This window comes from Canis lupus, chromosome 11 (assembly GCF_003254725.2).
Source record: "Canis lupus dingo isolate Sandy chromosome 11, ASM325472v2, whole genome shotgun sequence".
Taxonomy (NCBI): Eukaryota; Metazoa; Chordata; class Mammalia; order Carnivora; family Canidae; genus Canis; species Canis lupus.
Window position 1 is genome coordinate 60544826 of NC_064253.1, and position 17064 is coordinate 60561889.

The following is a 17064-nucleotide window of genomic DNA, read 5'->3' on the forward strand; positions in this document are numbered from 1 at the left end:
ATTGAAAGGGTAATATTTAAGTAAACATTCAAAGAATGAGAGGGAGCTGATCAAGCTAATATCAGATTTCTGAGAGAAGAACATTCCAGAAAGAGAGAACATCCAGTTCCAAGGCCTTGAGGCAGACACATGTCTGACATGTTCAAGAAACAGCAAGGGTAGTATGGCTAGAGTAAAGTTAACAAGAGAGAAAGTGATGGGAGATGAGGTCAGAGAGCTAATTGAGGGCCTGAGGACCCTGGAGGCTATGACGAAGACTTTAGCTTTTACTTTTGGTAAACTGGAAAACCATAACATACTTTAGGAGCCATGGCTGCAACAGATGCTGTGCTGAGAATAAACTAGCAGGAGGGAAGAAGAAAGGACAATGATAGAATCAGAGAGACCTATTAAGAGGCTCTTCCTGTACACCAAGAGGAAGACAATGACTGGGGAAGTTACAATGGAAATGGTGGAAAATGGTCCAATTATCAAATTATTTTTAAAGTGAAGCTCCCGGAATTACTTTTTTTTAAAAGACATTTTCTTTTTCTTTTTCTTTTTAAAGATTGTATTTATTTATTCATGAGAGACACACAGAGAAAAAGAGAGGCAGAGACACAGGCAGAGGGAGAAGCAGGCTCCATGCAGGGAGCCTGACATGGGACTCGATCCTGGGTCTCCAGGTATCAGGCCCTGGGCTGAAGGAGGTGCTAAACCGCTGAGCCACCCAGGCTGCCCAAGCTCCCAGAATTTCTGATAGGTTATATAGGAGATGTGAAAGAAAGAGATGAGTCAAGGATGAGTTCAAGATTTGGGACTCAAACAACTAAAGGGAGAAAGCCACCACACACTAAAATAAGATAGCTTAGAGTGAAGCAGATTTGAAATAGAGATACGAAGTAGGAGGAGGATGGACAGGAATGACAATCAGAAGTTCAGTTTGGGACAAGTTAGATTTGAAATGTCTATTAGAAAATCAAGTGGAGGGCACTCCAGTCTCCCTACAAGCAATAATATTTAATCATGGTGCTATCCATCAAACCCAATGCTTTCTTTCTCCCCCAAGAGTGAACACCTGACCCTGATCTGTTGTCAAACTGTAACATGGTTCTTCCATACTTCTCTTCATTCTGCATCCCATTGCCTGTTCTAGATGGAAACATTAATTTATTTGAACCAAATAACTCTTTTCGAAAGATGTTACAATTTACTGCTATTTTAAGAAAGCCATGACTGAATCTTTTACAACAATTATGATAAAAGGGCCCCCAAATGGTGATTACCAAGGTGTGTTTTCCCAGACTGGGTAGGAGATCTGGTCCAGTGAAGTGACACCTCCCAAAAGGAACCTGGACCCTTATGACTAAGATATATCTGATTTGAGTTAGATCAAGGATATTAATTTCCTAGGAGGCAATATTTAGAATCTGACTAAATATGGGCAAAAAATCAGTCATAATAGAAACAGGACAGATCAATAAAAATCACCCTAATCATTAGTCCTTAGTTTATCCAATCAGTTTCAAGCTTTCTTCCATGCCAAACCTCTTAAGGAGCACAGTAAGATTAAATCAAATGAGTTTTTAACTTGAGTATGCACACACAAGGCACTATGGGCATCTCATAGCCATGCCAAACAGGCAGAGAGGACAAAACAAAATCCTGGCCCTGCATATACACAGACAGATCGTTAGCAGAAGGAATAGGCCCAGCTGCAAAGGCAAATACCAGACTGGCAGCCAGATGGGTGAGGCACAATGGCCAGAAGACACAACAAGCCCAAGCATGACTAAAGCAACTGGTCCAATCAAATGAGTAGAGCACAATGGAGAGGAATCCAAGCATCCTGTCTGCCTTCCCCAGTCAGGCAGACAGACAGGTGGGGAGTGTTTGTAAACAAATTATCCATGGGCAGCAATAGACTGGTATACAGATCCAGGTTCCTGTCCCCGGAGAACAGCTGGCAAGTGTCACATCAGATATCAGGGCCCAGTCTCAGGCTGAGCTCAGGGCCAATGTCCAATCCTAAAGGGGGACAGTGCCTTTGAGCAGGAGAACTAGAGATCTGCTATAAGCCAGATCTGTGGCTTGGGCCAACAATGAACAGGAAGAGGACAGATGTCACTTGGGAGAACATGTTACTAGACCATCAAACCCCAAGTTTAGGTGAATGACTGGCTGCCAAGTCCACTAGTGGCACTGAGGTGGTTGATCTACTTCCTCAATTGGTTTAGACTCAGAAATGGTGGGTGGGGATCAGGAAGGGAGGGCAACTGGAAGCAAGGTACATCAGTGGACCCAAAAGGGAGTAGCTGGGCCACATAAAAACATAGAAATGAGGCAGGAGACCAATAGGCTTGAGTTATTTGCCTCATCATGCACCATGCCTACCCTCTGACAAAAGTGCTAATGGGAAAGAAATGGCTACAGTTGAATTACTCACTTGGAAATCTAAGTGGGAAACATGAATAAATAGTCATTCATTCCTTCAACATTTATTGAGTACTTACTGTATTCCTAGCTCTTGCTGTAGAGCATGCAAAGATGTCACAGACATGGTATCTGCCCTCAAGTACCCTACAGTAGAACAAGCGTGATAAAAGACTCACAAAAATAACTATATGATAAGTCCCAGCCAAGAACTGTGGAGCACAGATGAAAAAATGAAGACCAGCCAAAAAAGAACAGAAAAGCCTCATAAGCTTCTTGGGAAAAGCAATCTAGCCAATTCTGCCTGGACTGCATAATTCTCTCCATTGCTCTATCAGAGATTTCCATCACCGCTGGGTGTTGCCAGTTGTATCCAACTCCAGGTCTCAAGACAGCCATTTTGGGTTTGGGTTTTGTTTTGTTTTGTTTTGCTTTATTCTTTCTTAACGGTCTTTGTTTTTTTTTTTTAAGATTTTATTTATTTGAGAGATAGAGAGAAAGAGAGCATGAGTAGGGGCAGAGGAAGAGGGAGAAGCAGACTTCCCAGTTGAGCAGGGAGCCCAACATGGGGCTCGATCCCAAGACCCTGAGATCATGACCTGAGCTGAAGGCAGGTGCCCCTGAAGACAGCCATTTTGACTTTATCCACATCCTCCTCAACTATCTGAGTCTTGGGCATTATGGACCTATTGCAGAGGGGGCCCAGGATTCTATAAAATAGTACTGAAAATTCCTAGCACATACTAAATAAGTAGTCTGAACTTGTTATACTCCCCATAAAGTGAGGCTAAAGATAACAGGCACTTCAAAGGGCTATTTCAAAGATTAAGTGAAATAATGGTACGTAAAAGGGTTTTGTAAACTGGAAAGAACTAGAAAAACATTTATCGTTTTAATGGGGTCCCAAATTGAGCCTAATTGGTTTGAGCCATGCCTGATATGTTTGAAGAACTGGCATCTGGGGCATCTGAGAGTCACTCCACGTAAGGACGAGGACATGGTTTTGCTCACATGCCAGAAAAAGAGACAAAGTTGGGTAGGAAGCTGCAGCATGTATGCTGGCCCAGTGCCACACCCAGACGTCAGAACTTAGCAAAAAGAGGGGCTTCATGAAAAAGCTGAGGGAGCTGTTTTCACAAAGGGACACTAATGCTTTAGGGCCTAAGGACAAACTAAGATGCAAAATGGGGCAGGGGAGAGAGTGAGGGGATAGAGGTGAGGAGGAATGGATGAGACAGTGGTCTTCCTAACACAGGGAAAATTCCAAAGCATTCAATGCTGCTTAGTCACCTGAAGAGTTTCCACATGAGCAGAAAGCATTCTTGGTGCAGACATGAACACGTAGGACATCCACTGTACCTCACCCCTGAGTTTCTAGGTGATCCAGAGATGGCACCAATATGAGCATGAGAGGAAAAATGAAAGGAGTCCTTGTAAGTAGCTGTGAAATGCTTCTAGGGGACAAAGTCTCACAGGAAGGGTGAGCAAAACATAGGCCATAACTCCTAATATGACCCCAATAGTGATCTTCACAGGTTGGTAAGACCTGTAGACACCATGTGAGTTTAGGTAGCATTAGATGTTGTTTCCATCACTTTTGTTGTTTCCTGTTTTCATTCTCAGGAAGCCTGAGGATGGAGGTGTTGTTACCCAGCAAGGCTAGAAGCCCCTTCTCTTGATGAAGACCACCCAAAAGTGAGCCATGGCATTGTGAAGCACCAAACTCATGCTTTCAACAAATGCTGCTCAAATCAGCTGCAGCACCCTGTAAAATCCTGACTCTTACCTCAGTGCTTCCAAGTCTGGAAGAAGAGAGAAGGGCAGGTGGAAGGATGTGGAAGATTACGACATAGGAGCTGCATGGCGAGGTGGCAAAGAAGAGGAGACAGGTAACAACTGCACACCAGTAAGAAAACATAAAATTTCCCTTTTAAGTGGAGATGGGGGTAGAAGCTCAGTGTAGGAAGCTGGGGGCAAAGGTGAGTCAGAGAGAACAAAATGTACCCCCCTCCAAAGATATGGCAGGAAGTCTGGTCAAGGGTGAGGATGCTGGGTTTTCTCCCTCCCCCACAGCCCACCACCATTAAGCCTAGAATTCTGTCCCAAGCACCTTGAGAGGTGTCTCACACGTGCCCAGAATTGGACACACCACACAGAAGCCTGCATTCACTCAACAAGGAGAGAGTAAACAATTCATCTGAGGTCTGCCAAGAGAGCTCTCCGGCACTATAATGTTCTCTGAGGTTGAACGTTGGCCCTTGCCAGAGAGGGAGGAGCCCAGGAAACAACAGGGGTCTCCTTAGCAATTTGGGAATCTCTGTCAAATGTCAGCTCACGGACTGCTCTGACCAGTCCAGCAGTGCCTGGGCCTCTGCTATAGGCCACGGCTCAACTTCATCCAGAAAATTGCTGCTTCTGACCGAGTTGATGCCTGTTTCCCAGCCCATCCTGGGTGCCAATCCTTGGAAAAGCTCAGTGTTAAGACAGGTTGGGGTGGGAGGTGGCAAATCCATGGATCCCAAAATGGATAGTGAGTGGCTAATTGGTGAGTGGACAAGTGTGGGTTTGGGGAGAGAGCAGGGTTTCACAGAGGTGGAGCTATTTTGGCAGAGATTTAAATAGTAAATAGGAGCTCACCAGGCAGGAAAGGAAGTGAAGAGGTGTAACTAACTTTGTTAGCGCTTACCATGTGCCAGGAAGTGTGTCAAGAGCATTTCAGGCAGAAAGAAGAGCAGGTACAAAGTTGTGTAGAAATGTGAAAGTGCCTGATACATAATGGTTAGCGTATACTGTGGGAGTTGTCAAAAGACAAGACTAGAATGGCAAATTGAAATGGCAAAGAACTTAAATTTGTTTTAAATATGTATACATATTTTTTGGTTGTTATTTGACTGGCATGGGTTTGTCCTGGATTCACTCTATAAAATACTTGTCACCATATATGTAGGTCAGAATTTAGATGACAATGACCCTTGTCGTTTTCATTTCATAGCTGAACTTATTCAAAGGTCAGTTTGTAAAAAATAAAAAATAATTAATTTTAAAAATGGATGATTCAAAAAATTATCTACATATTTTAAATACATATATATTTATGTATATTTGTACATAGGTCTGGAAAGATACATAGCAATATGTTATGGTGGTGAAGATTCTGATGAGTTTCATTTTTACTTTTTTTTAGGTATCTATATTTTTTTCTTTTCCTTTTCACCAAGAAAAAAAAGGAGGCTGAGGAAGCAGGTGGGTCTGAATACCATCTTAGAAAGTATGCACTAGATTCTGCAGGCACTGGGAAGCCACTGAAAACTCTTGAAGGAAAGAGGTGAGCCATCAAGAGCTTCTTAGGTGGGAAGCCCTTGGTGACTCATTTCATTTCTCCTTTCCTGGGCCCCTCTTCCCTGTGCCACCCACAGACCCAAAAGTCAAGCCTGTAGGATTAAACCTCTCAGTCCATGAGATGGGAAGCTGCCAGTAATAAGCAGAGGCACAGTCAATGTGAGTACATTTCTCTGTCCATGAAGAGCTCCCCAAAACTTGACAGCAAGCACAAAACAACCTGGCTCTGCCCCAAGCACAAAAAACAAGGGGGAAAAAAGGACAGGTGGTGAAGCATTCACAAAAGCTAGGGAAAAAAGGCAGATTGTTTTTTTTTTTTTTTCCCCCTACAATGTAGGAGCTTTTATTACTAGAAAATAAAATCCTGTCTGAGCAAATGCCAGGAAAACGATTAAGGGCTCAATTTAGACCGGGAGGCTTGGCTGGGCACTGCTGAGCAGAGAGCTAAACAATGTCAGCCCCACTCTCTGTGCACATCACGTTTGGGGTGAGCGGCCCAAGCCATAGCCAGGCCTCTTGCCGCCAGTTCTGCAGAATTACAGTTAAGCTTTGGCCACTTGGTTTCAGTTAAAAGGATTGTGTGGAAGGAAGGATAAAAGGCTCTTGCGTGCAGACCAGCTAGTGCATCTGAGAACTGAGAAGAAATGAAGCCAGGTCATTGCCAAGCCCTGCAGAAACATTTCTTTCCTGTGGTTCTCAGGATCCCCACCCTGACCCAGGAAGAGCATGACATGGTGGAGAAGCATGGGCTGGTTTGGGAGTCAGACAGGCCTGGGTTGGAGCCCTCATTCTACTGTCCATGGGGCCTTTGGGCAAGATTTTAATTTCCTTGAGCCCCAGTGTCTTATCAGTAAAGTGAAAATAACAATTTATAGAATTATTATGGGGATAAAAGTGACATGATACATACAAAAGCACCAATAAAGCAGATAATTTGTAGTTTCTTCCTTCCTCTTTCTTCCTCCAAAGCATCCTAAACCAAAGAATTGTGGCACAATGGAAAAGGTGTGAGATTAGAGATTGAGAAACTACTGTTCTAGTCTTTGTTCAACTACAAATGAGCTGTAGTGACCTTGGACAAGTCACTCAGTCTCTTTGGGCCTTGCTTTCTCCTGCTCAAAAATGTGGTTCTTAGATTAAATAATCTCTTTCAATGTTAATTATAATTACTACTATTAAGCAATTGCTATGTCCCAGGCATGTTGCTCAGCAATGCATATGTATTATCTTATCAAGAAAATCTAGCTACTCTGTAGGTTCTAGGTCAGGCTTAAGCAGCTGCCAATTCTTAAAACTATACCCGGGGTTTCAGGTCTAAAAAACACTGATCTGCTTGTAGCAGCATAAAACAGTCCCCACAGAGAAATAATCTCATATCAGGGGGTGGGAAGGAGCTATTGTAAATGAATGTCCTAGGGCTTTTGATAAGGCCAGAGAGAGGACATTGTGATGAGGACCTAAGGAACCAGGCGACAGGCAGCCATCAGCCAAGTGAGCAAGTAGTTGGCAGCCAAGGTCAGCATAGCAAGGCAAGCAGAGGCCTCTCAGGGGCCAAATGCAAGTTCAAGCAGAGATGCAGGCCATCTGGACTACATGTACACTGTGAAGTAAGTGGGCAAGAGGGAGAGCTGTGACTTGGCAGCCAGCTGCTATCCCTGGGGATACAAGACCTGACTCTGGCAACAAGGAGACTCAGTAAGAAATATAAAAGCCTAGCATTCATGGCGAGACTATAGTATCCAGGATTAGCTAAGTGAACTATCATAAGCCTGGTATCATTTGTCTATTGTTCTGTGACAAACCTCCTCCAAAACTTAATGATTTAAAACAGCAAAGATATATTATTTCTCACAATTTTGTGGGATGGCTGGGCTCAGATGGGCAGTTCTTCAGCTCTACGTAATGTCATCTGGGTTGACTAGGGTGACTACACTCAGCTAGGAGCTTGGCTGAGGCTAGAACATAAAAGATGGCTTCACTCACGAATCTGGTAGTGGATGTTAACTACTGGCTGGGACACCTCAGTTCCTCAACACATGGCCTCTCATCTTCCACGGTCTCCCTCTACATGGTCTCTCCATCAGAATTAACTGTACTTCTTTACAATGGCAGGTGTTTTCTAAAAGGGCAAAATAAGAAACAGGTCAATATACAAAGAATTAATTCTCTCTCTTTATACTAGCAAAGAACAATTAGAAACTGAAAATTTTAAAACAATACCACGGATAAGCCCAAAACATTAAAGACTTAGGTTTAAGCTAAAAACAAATACTGAAAAAAATTGTTAAGAGTTAAATACATGGAAAGATATACCATATTCATAGATAGGAAAACTCAATATTGTTAATGTCAATTCTCCCCAAACTGGTCTCTAGGCTTATGGAAATCCCAATATTTTCCAAAAACGGGCAAGTTTTAAAGATATTTACAAGTTGATTCTAAAAAGGACAAAAAACCTATAACAGCCAAACCAACTTTAAAAACGAATAGCAAGTGAATGGCTAAACAATCTCCATACAATGCAATACTACTGAGCAATAAAAATGAATGAAATATTAAAATACACAATAACTTGGGTGAATTTCAAAGGCATTCATTACTCTAAGTGAAACAAGCTAGTCACAAATTTTATATACTGTATGATTCCATTTATATGTCATTCTGGAAGAGGCAAAAATATAGGACCTTAATATAATCAAGACAATGTGGTATTAAAGATAGGATAAATACATAGATCAGCGGAACAGAATAGAAAGGAACTTAATATAATCCCTCATCACAGAAAAAAACACATATCACATATGGCCAACTGATTTTTGACAGAGGTGTAAATGCATTTAAATAGAAAAAGGACAGACTTTCTAACAAATGGTGCCAGAACAACTGGATATCAATATACAAAACCGTGAATCTTGACCAACATCTCACAACTTGCACAAAATTTAACAAAATGGATTATAGACATAAGTGTGAAATTATAAAATTTTTGGAAAAAAATATAGGAAAAAATATTTGTGATGTCGGGTTGGGCAAAAAGTTCTTGGTAGGACAACAAAGCATAATATATAAAAGAAAAATATTGATTAATGGGACTTAAAATTTAAAATTTTTTGTGCTATGATTTATGAATTATTGAACTCTACCTCTGAAATTAATGATGTACTATATGCTGGCTAATTGAATTTAAATTAAAAAAAAACTTTTTTTGCTCTATTAAAGACACTGATATATCATTCTGGAAAAGGCAAAAATATAGACATAGAATAGATCAGCAGGGCAGCCCGGGTGGCTCAGTGGTTTAGCGCCTCCCTTCAGCCCAGGGCATGATCCTGGAGACCCAGGATTGAGTCCCACATCGGGCTCCCCTGCATGGAGCCTGCTTCTCCCTCTGCCTGTGTCTCTTCTTCTCTCTCTCTCTGTCTCTCATGAATAAATAAATAAAATTAAAAAAGAAAAAAGAATAGATCAGCAGTTGCCAGAGGCTAACATTTGGTAGAAGGTTTCACTATAAGAGGCAGGGAATTAGAGAATTTGGGGAAGAAAGCTTTATATTCTGATTGTTAGCAGTTATACAACTCTGCATACCTATCAAAATCAGAAAAATGTACACATAACAAAGAAAGTAGATTTTACTGTAAATATATTTTTAAAAACTAGTGCCATAAATAAAATTCAGCCAAAAAAAGATCAAATCAAAATTCCGCCAGACCTACCATGGTGAGGAGACCAAGTATTATTATCTCCATAGCAAACATTTTTAAATGTTCAATCCCTTTTCTAATAAAAAATGAAGCTTTAATCAAAGAAATACCATTTTGCCTGCTTTTATATATATTTTTAAACTTTTAATAATACCAGTACTAGCAAAGGTATAATAAAATGAGCATTGACAAATGCAATGAGTGGGCATATGAATTGGTACATCTTTTTTGGAAGACTATATGGCAATATGCATAAAGAGGCTGAAAAGTATTCTTAACCCTTAGAAAAGTAAAGCGACTTCTAGGAATCAATGCTAAGGAAATAATCAGAGATTCTGATGAGGATCATTATCTTTTCTGCATTGAAATGCTGTCTCCCTCATCACAGGGACAGACGTGCAGCGGGTCCTAAACAAATGTTGCCGACTAACTGGATGGCAACTGACTTCCATAAAACATCTGCTTCCAGCCAGGAGTCTAGTAGGAAGAAAAGCCTTCTACCGCCAGGCCTGTTTGGTCAGAATGCTGCCTTCTGTGTAACAGCACTGAATGACTGTCTATACTCACTGGGAAGAACCACAGTGATGGTTACATTCCTAATGAGTTAGCAAGTGATGCCCCTGGCCATGCCCATAGAGACAGCAGGGGTCCTCATCCAGGCTGACTGCTTCATGAGAGAAAACTTCAGAAATCAGATTGAAGACAATCAAAGAGGCAAGAGAGTCAGTTCAGCAGACACTGGGGACTGCTGGGAAAGCCAGGGAATCTGGGCTGAGAAGACACTTTAAGATGGAGGAAGACCCTGGCAAAGGACACAGGGTCTAGGCTTTGTCTCCAGACCCTACTAGTGATGCCTATGCCCTACTAATTATTCTGTTTAACCTCAGTTAAAATTCCATTAACCCCTTTGCTCTGTGTTATTATGTGCACACCGCAACTCCACTCCCCATCTCTGGCTGAGTGTTTATCTGTTTATACAACAGCCTTTGCCCTGACCACAGTGCTCTAGGAACCCCCTCAGTCCTGCTACCCAGGCTCTTTCCTCTGCCCCTTGGCTCCTCCAGGCCCCACTCTACCCACCATCTACCCCCTTGCACACCTTTCATACCCCCTCAAAGATCACAACTGTGCAGGCTTGGTTGATGGGATCATGTTACTGAAGAAGGAAGCAAGGAATCTTTCCATGATAGTATCTCTAACGTAGAAAATTAATTCTGTATCCTGACTATAACGAACAGTAACCACTCTTAACATTTATTAACCAAGCACTAGCTGTGTGATAAGCATTGTGATAAGTGCTCTACATGCATTATAAATTCTTACAACTTAGCTCATACAGTAACACAAGATGGTTACTCTATCATGATTAACATCCTCATTTTACATATGAGGAATTGAAAGCTCAGAGAGGGATTTTCCCAGGGCAATATGGCTAATAACAAACCAAAAACCTAACTTTGAACTCATTCATTTCGTAAGTATTAATAGAGTCAAATACCACTATGCTAGGCATGGAGACAACAGGGTGAACAAGACAGAACCAGCCCCTGCCCTCAAGAAACACATTGTGTCTGACAAATTAAGCAAACGTTTACAGCTGCCCTAATTGGCCACAGAGCAAGGATTCAAGGCCATGTTTTCTCTATCAACGCCCAAGCACACAATTATAACACTTTCTGCCTCTTAATATAAGTAGTTCCTCTGCAATAAACATAAAGTCCTGGAAGTTCTCAGGCTGAAGTGAGCCACCTACGTGTTGATGATGAGCAAATTTTGTGTATGAAAGTAAAGAACACATGGAATGTTTTTTTAAGGCTTTGCTCAATATCACCTTCTCAAAGAAGCCACTCTAACCACGTGCCTTCTATCAGCAGTGTCAACTCATCTTTCCCTGCTCACTGTTTCCATCATACTTATCACCGTCTTTTATAATGTATCATGTATTTATTATGCCTATTGTTTAGTATATGCCTCATCACACTTTAATATAATTTCCCCAAGGGGAGACAATCTTTAATTTATTCACTGAGGTATCTTCCATGGGGCTAAACAGGACCTGGCACACAGAAAATACCAAGTAATTATTTTTTGTGTGAGGCGATGGTAAAAATCATGTACGGATTTAGTAGACCGATAGTGCTAATCAGACAAGAGCCAGGACAGGGAAAGAAGAACTGAACTGGGAACTAAGTTCCCAATCAGTAGGATGAGAGTTCACCTCCTGGAGTCCTGAGAGGTGTGCCGCAAGAACTAGGAGTGGTAAAGGCGGATCACAGCCTGGAAACCAGAAGCCCCTGCAGGAGGTAGCGTGGATATGCTCTCTGTGCTCAGAAGCACGTCAGATATTTGACAGCCAGGAAGCCAGGGTAGATCAGGAAGTGTGAGACCATCTGTGCTCTACAAGAACCCAGGGAGTCAGGGGGTCAGATGAGCACGCAAGGGTTGGTGATCAAAGCAGGCAAAGGCTGAAATCTAGGAAGTCTGGAAGAGCAAGATAATGATATACATCTATCAAAACACAGTAAAGAGCCTAATCTTGAGGCAGGGATTGTGGGAGCTAAGGTTTCTTTCAAGTTTTCTCCAACGAGGTGTTTGGTCCTTAGGCTCCAGGAGTGAGTAGGGAAGGGGGTATAGTTTAATGGTATGCTATAGCTACAGAGAACTGATTGCGCAGATCTCTTCTCAGCCTCAAGTTTAGTAGCCTCACATTTGTAGTATGAAATTGGCCGTGGTAGAAGTATTGACACCATGGAAATTGGCAAATGCTACAAATCAGAGATTTATAGAGAAGGGTCAAAGACCATGTGTGGTCACAAAGCTTAAAATATTTACTACCTGGCCCTTCACAAAAGAAGTTTGCCAACCTGGACAGCCCGGGTGGCTCAGTGGCTTAGCACTACCTTCGGTCCAGGGCGTGATCCTGGAGTCCTGGGATGGAGTCCCACATCGGGCTCCCTGCAGGGAGCCTGCTTCTCCCTCTGCCTGTGTCTCTGCCTCTCTCTGTGCCTCTCATGAATAAATAAATAAAATCTTAAAAAAAAAAAAAAGTTTGCCAACCTTTGATCTAGTAGCAGAGATAAGCCTTACTCCTTTGTAGCTCTCTCCATCAGCCATTAAAAGGATGAGGTTTGAGCCAGGCCCTGGCCTGACCTCTAGTAGAACCACTACTAGAGAAGATGATGCTAACACATAAAAGGATTGAGGCTGGATATCTCCTGGGCTACAGGTCAGTTAGCCAATTAGAAATGTGTGTTTGCAAATATTTGGCTGTGTGGGCCAGAGGCTAAAGTTGACACATAAATACTGAGCACAAAGGGAGGGAGGTTGGGGGTTAGCCCAAGAACACAAAAAGGAACAAAGTCAAATGATCCTTATTGGAGTGGGCAGCAGAGGTGGAGAGAATAACAACAACCAGCACTTCTAGAATGCCTACTGCATACCACAGGCTTGCTACTCCAAGCACATTACCCCTATTAATACATTTAGTCCTCCAACAGTCCTACGAGGTTGCACCTATTTATTACTCCCATTTGACAAAGAAACTAAAGCACAAAGAAGTGAAGCAACTTGAAAACAGTCACAAAGCTAAGAAGTAAAAAAGCCAGGATTTAAAACCAGATAATCTGATTTTAGAATCCACATTTTTAACTACTACATACACGCTCCCTCCAACAGACTGGCTGGAAAAGGAAGGAAAGCAGGTGGAAAAGGAGAACAGGAAAGAGTGTGGTGATAAGCTATATCTGAACCCAAAGAAGGAGTACAGAAAAACGAACATTTCCCCAATCCCTTGACAATCATGGCTGAGCGTTCTCTGTGCCAGGCTCTGTGCCAGATGCTGGCGGTACACAGATGAGTCCAACTTGGGCTAGACGGCAAGTAGTCACAAGTAAAGAGGCAATGCTAAAGCAGTCTGGATTAAGTCCTACAGAGCACTGTTGGGGCGCAGCAAAGAAAAAAGCTCCACCCAGCAAACTCGGGCTCTGTGCCAATAAAACTGGAGTCAGGTACCAGGGAGGCATGTGGAGCTTGGGTTGCCCAGTACCATCTGGATGAACCAGCTCCAGACTAGGTCACAAAAAGAAAGGGCTCAAAAAACAGGTCAAGAGACCACAGGAATGCCCAACAAACATCCATGTACCAGAAGACAGAAGCAGAGACATAAATCCTGAATAAATTGGTGAGTCAAAGCCTAGTAGTGATTGGAAATGGGAGAGGGGGGGCATAGGCAGCTGGGGAGCCCAGATCAAGCAGCAGAAGCCAGAATGGAGCAAGAGATTGAACAAAGGGACCTAGGCACTTCTGGGTCTTCTTGTCACACTTCCTTCCCTATCTCCCAGCTTTATTCCTCACCTAATTTTCTAATAGCAGACTCTCCACCAGCGTTATGAACCAGGAACCTACTGATTTTGGTGCCCCTAATATTGGAGGAGAAGTTCTAGAGTTAAGCATTTTATGTTAATGTTCCTCCCATTACCTCCTGCCATTCAGCTAACCCACCCAGCATGACCTGATGGCCCTCTTCTAAAAAGAAGTGTCAGGTTCCTTTGTCATTTACATTTCTCTCCAGAAACATTCCATCCAGAGCTTATGGCTGCTGATAACCTGGCAGTGTTGGTGACTTCACCATTCTCCCTCTGGAAAACGAAGTGACTCAGCAGTCATCAAAACCAAGATAACAGTGGAAGTCATTAGGAGTTCTCTGCAGGGCAAAGAAATGTCAGGGCTGTTGGGTGTCTGAATGTAGCCACAGGTCCTGGGGTTAACATAGCAGAAAAAAATGACAGTGTACCGAGTCGCAGGCTAGTCCAACAATTATCAAATCCCCAGAGAGAAACTCTTAATAAAGACTTGTTGACTTTGCTCTAACAATAGGAAGGGTGGTGTTCCAAACCTTAGTTCTTCCTTCCTGATTTCCAGCATACTGACCAACATGTCTGTACTGAACACGATCATGTACACAGTTGCTGTCGTGCTATTAGGTTAGATATCCGTGGGACTGTTTGCCAGAACCCCCTTCTCCTGGGAACTACTCACGCCACCCCTATCTGCACGGCATCTTCCTATGTGGCCTTATCTCTCCCGGCACATCTGATTAGTCAGGGGTGAACACTTGACCCAAGGCAGGCCAATTAGAGCCCCTCACGGGAGTTCTCCCAACTGGAATAAGAGAATCAGTTTCTGATAGCGGAAGTTGAAAGATAAATTTCTGATAGTGGAAGTTGAAAGATAAAAAATTTAGGAGCTTTTTTTTTTTTTTTTTTTTTTTTAAATTTTTATTTATTTATGATAGTTACACACAGAGAGAGAGAGAGAGAGAGAGAGAGGCGCAGAGACATAGGCAGAGGGAGAAGCAGGCTCCATGCACCGGGAGCCCGACGTGGGATTCGATCCTGGGTCTCCAGGATCGCGCCCTGAGCCAAAGGCAGGCGCCAAACCGCTGCGCCACCCAGGGATCCCAATTTAGGAGCTTTTTATGGCTACGTTTACCACCATGTGGAGGAAAGAGAGAAGATCTTGCTGTCTCTAAGAGAGAAGATCGAAATGCAAAGAGAAACAGAGGTTAGGGAGATAGACAAGATTCTTGGCAGCATCCAAGTCTAGGCACTCAGTTCCTCAGATCAGGTTGCAGCCATACTTCCTATATTTTGGTGATTTGATTAATTATTGGATACCCTCCGTTTTTGCTTAAGCTACTTCTAGCTTAAGTTTCTTCTAATTGGTTATAAATAGTGTCTGAATCCACCCAGACTTCAGGTGGCAATGAGTATGTGGAGGCATGGAAAAAGTAGAGAACTCCCCACTCTGCTCTCTTATTTTTTTTTAAATTTTTATTTATTTATGATAGTCACACAGAGAGAGAGGCTCAGAGACAGAGGGAGAAGCAGGCTCCATGCACCGGGAGCCCGATGTGGGATTCGATCCCGGGTCTCCAGGATCGCGCCCTGGGCCAAAGGCAGGCGCCAAACCGCTACGCCACCCAGGGATCCCGCTCTGCTCTCTTATAGGTGGTATCAGTATACAGTGGCAGTCAGTCCCCAGCCTAGACAGATCACACAAGTGGTCTCAAGTCCAACATGAGAGGAACAAGAGGCCACCTCCTTCTCTATGCTTATTCACACCTCATGCCCCTGTTTGCTCTAGCATCTCACTAACTGCTCATTTGCTCGGCCACTCCAACTGATGTCTTCTTGGTCTATTCCTCTGGATTCCAACTCAGTGCATCATTCCAGGCTACTAAGCATGTCTTCAAGTACTCAAACCCTCCAGAAAGCAATCTAAGTTAGCCTCTGCTACACAGCACCGAGGGCTGAGCCTCAGTGGCACAATCAATCAATGAATGTTACATGGCATAATATAAACTAGACTAGAACTGTCACAGGAAGTCAGAAAAAAAGAACAAACCAGTTGAGGGTTTTTTTTTTTTTTTAAGATTTTATTTATTTATTCATGAGAGACACACAGAGAGAGGCAGAGACATACATAGGCAGAGGGAGAAGCAGTCTCCATGCAGGAAGACCGATGTTGGGACTTGATCCTGAGACTCCAGGACCATGCCCTGAGCCAAAGGCAGATGCTTAACCACTGAGCACCTAGGTGTCCCCAGTTGAGGGTCTTGTAGAATATATGGCCTTGAATTTGGAGAGATAGAAAGGACTCTCCAATCTAAAAAAATTAAAGACACTAGAGCAGAAAAAGCTTGGGGATAAGAGGTCTGGAAACAAGAAATGAGCTTGACTGAACTGAGTGTTACCAGAATGGGACCAGTATTAGGTAAATCCAAGAGCTAAAGTGGGGTCTGCAACACAGGGTCTTAACAATAAGGCAGAGGAGATTAGACTTGATATGCACACAGGTATCATGGTAGGATTTTGATTTGAGAAAGGAGGAAAATGATATTTTAGCTACATATTTCCCACAGAGGATAAGAGACAGAATCTCTTTAGTTTAGAGGCACCTGGGTGGCTCAGTCAGTTAAGTGTCTGCCTTCAGCTCAGGTCATGATCCCAAGGTCCTGGGATCCAGCCCCATGTCAGGCTCTCTGCTCAGCAGGTAGTCAGCTTCTCCCTTTCCCTCTGTGTGCTCTCTCTCTCAAATAAATAAACAAAATCTTTTTTAAAAATAAAAATTTTTAAAATCAATTAAAATTATTTTAAAAAAGAATCTAGTTTTAAAAAGATAAAAGGGGAGGTAATGCTTACTCTCTCCCAAAAGCATTCTTTATTTTCCTAAAGGATTCATCATTGGTTATTTCGAGAATTTTTGTTGTTGGGATGCTGTTCAATATAGAAATTTAGAAAATACAGACAAGCAAAGGAAAGTTCTCCCAAAACTTCACATACAAATTAAGCATTAAAATATTTATATAGGGGATCCCTGAGTGGCTCAGCGGTTTAGCGCCTGCCTTCCGCCCAGGGCGTGATCCTGGAGTCCTGGGATCAAATCCCACATCAGGCTCCCTATAGGGAGCCTGCTTCTCCCTCTGCCTGTGTCTCTGCCTCTCTCTCTTTCTCTCTGTGTGTCTCTCATGAATAAATAAATAAAATCTTTAAAGAAATAAAATAAAATACTTATATATATATCTTTACAAAATGATCTATAAAACATATAT

At 42.6% G+C, this 17064-nt stretch overlaps 1 long non-coding RNA gene across 11 annotated transcripts in view; it reads right to left on the reverse strand.

Moving 5' to 3' along the window:
- Positions 1–17064, reverse strand: part of LOC112649962 (uncharacterized) — a 181064-nt gene that overhangs the window by 104594 nt on the left and 59406 nt on the right. For 9 of the 11 annotated variants that reach the window (XR_007414110.1, XR_007414109.1, XR_007414112.1 and 6 more), the window contains 2 exons: positions 7735–7870; positions 6662–6724 (listed from right to left, as the gene is read on the reverse strand). This is a non-coding gene — a long non-coding RNA (uncharacterized LOC112649962). Of the gene's footprint in view, positions 1–5571; positions 6386–6661; positions 6725–7734; positions 7871–17064 lie in introns of those variants that run through there. The other 2 variants (XR_007414105.1, XR_007414104.1) reach the window with 2 other exon arrangements.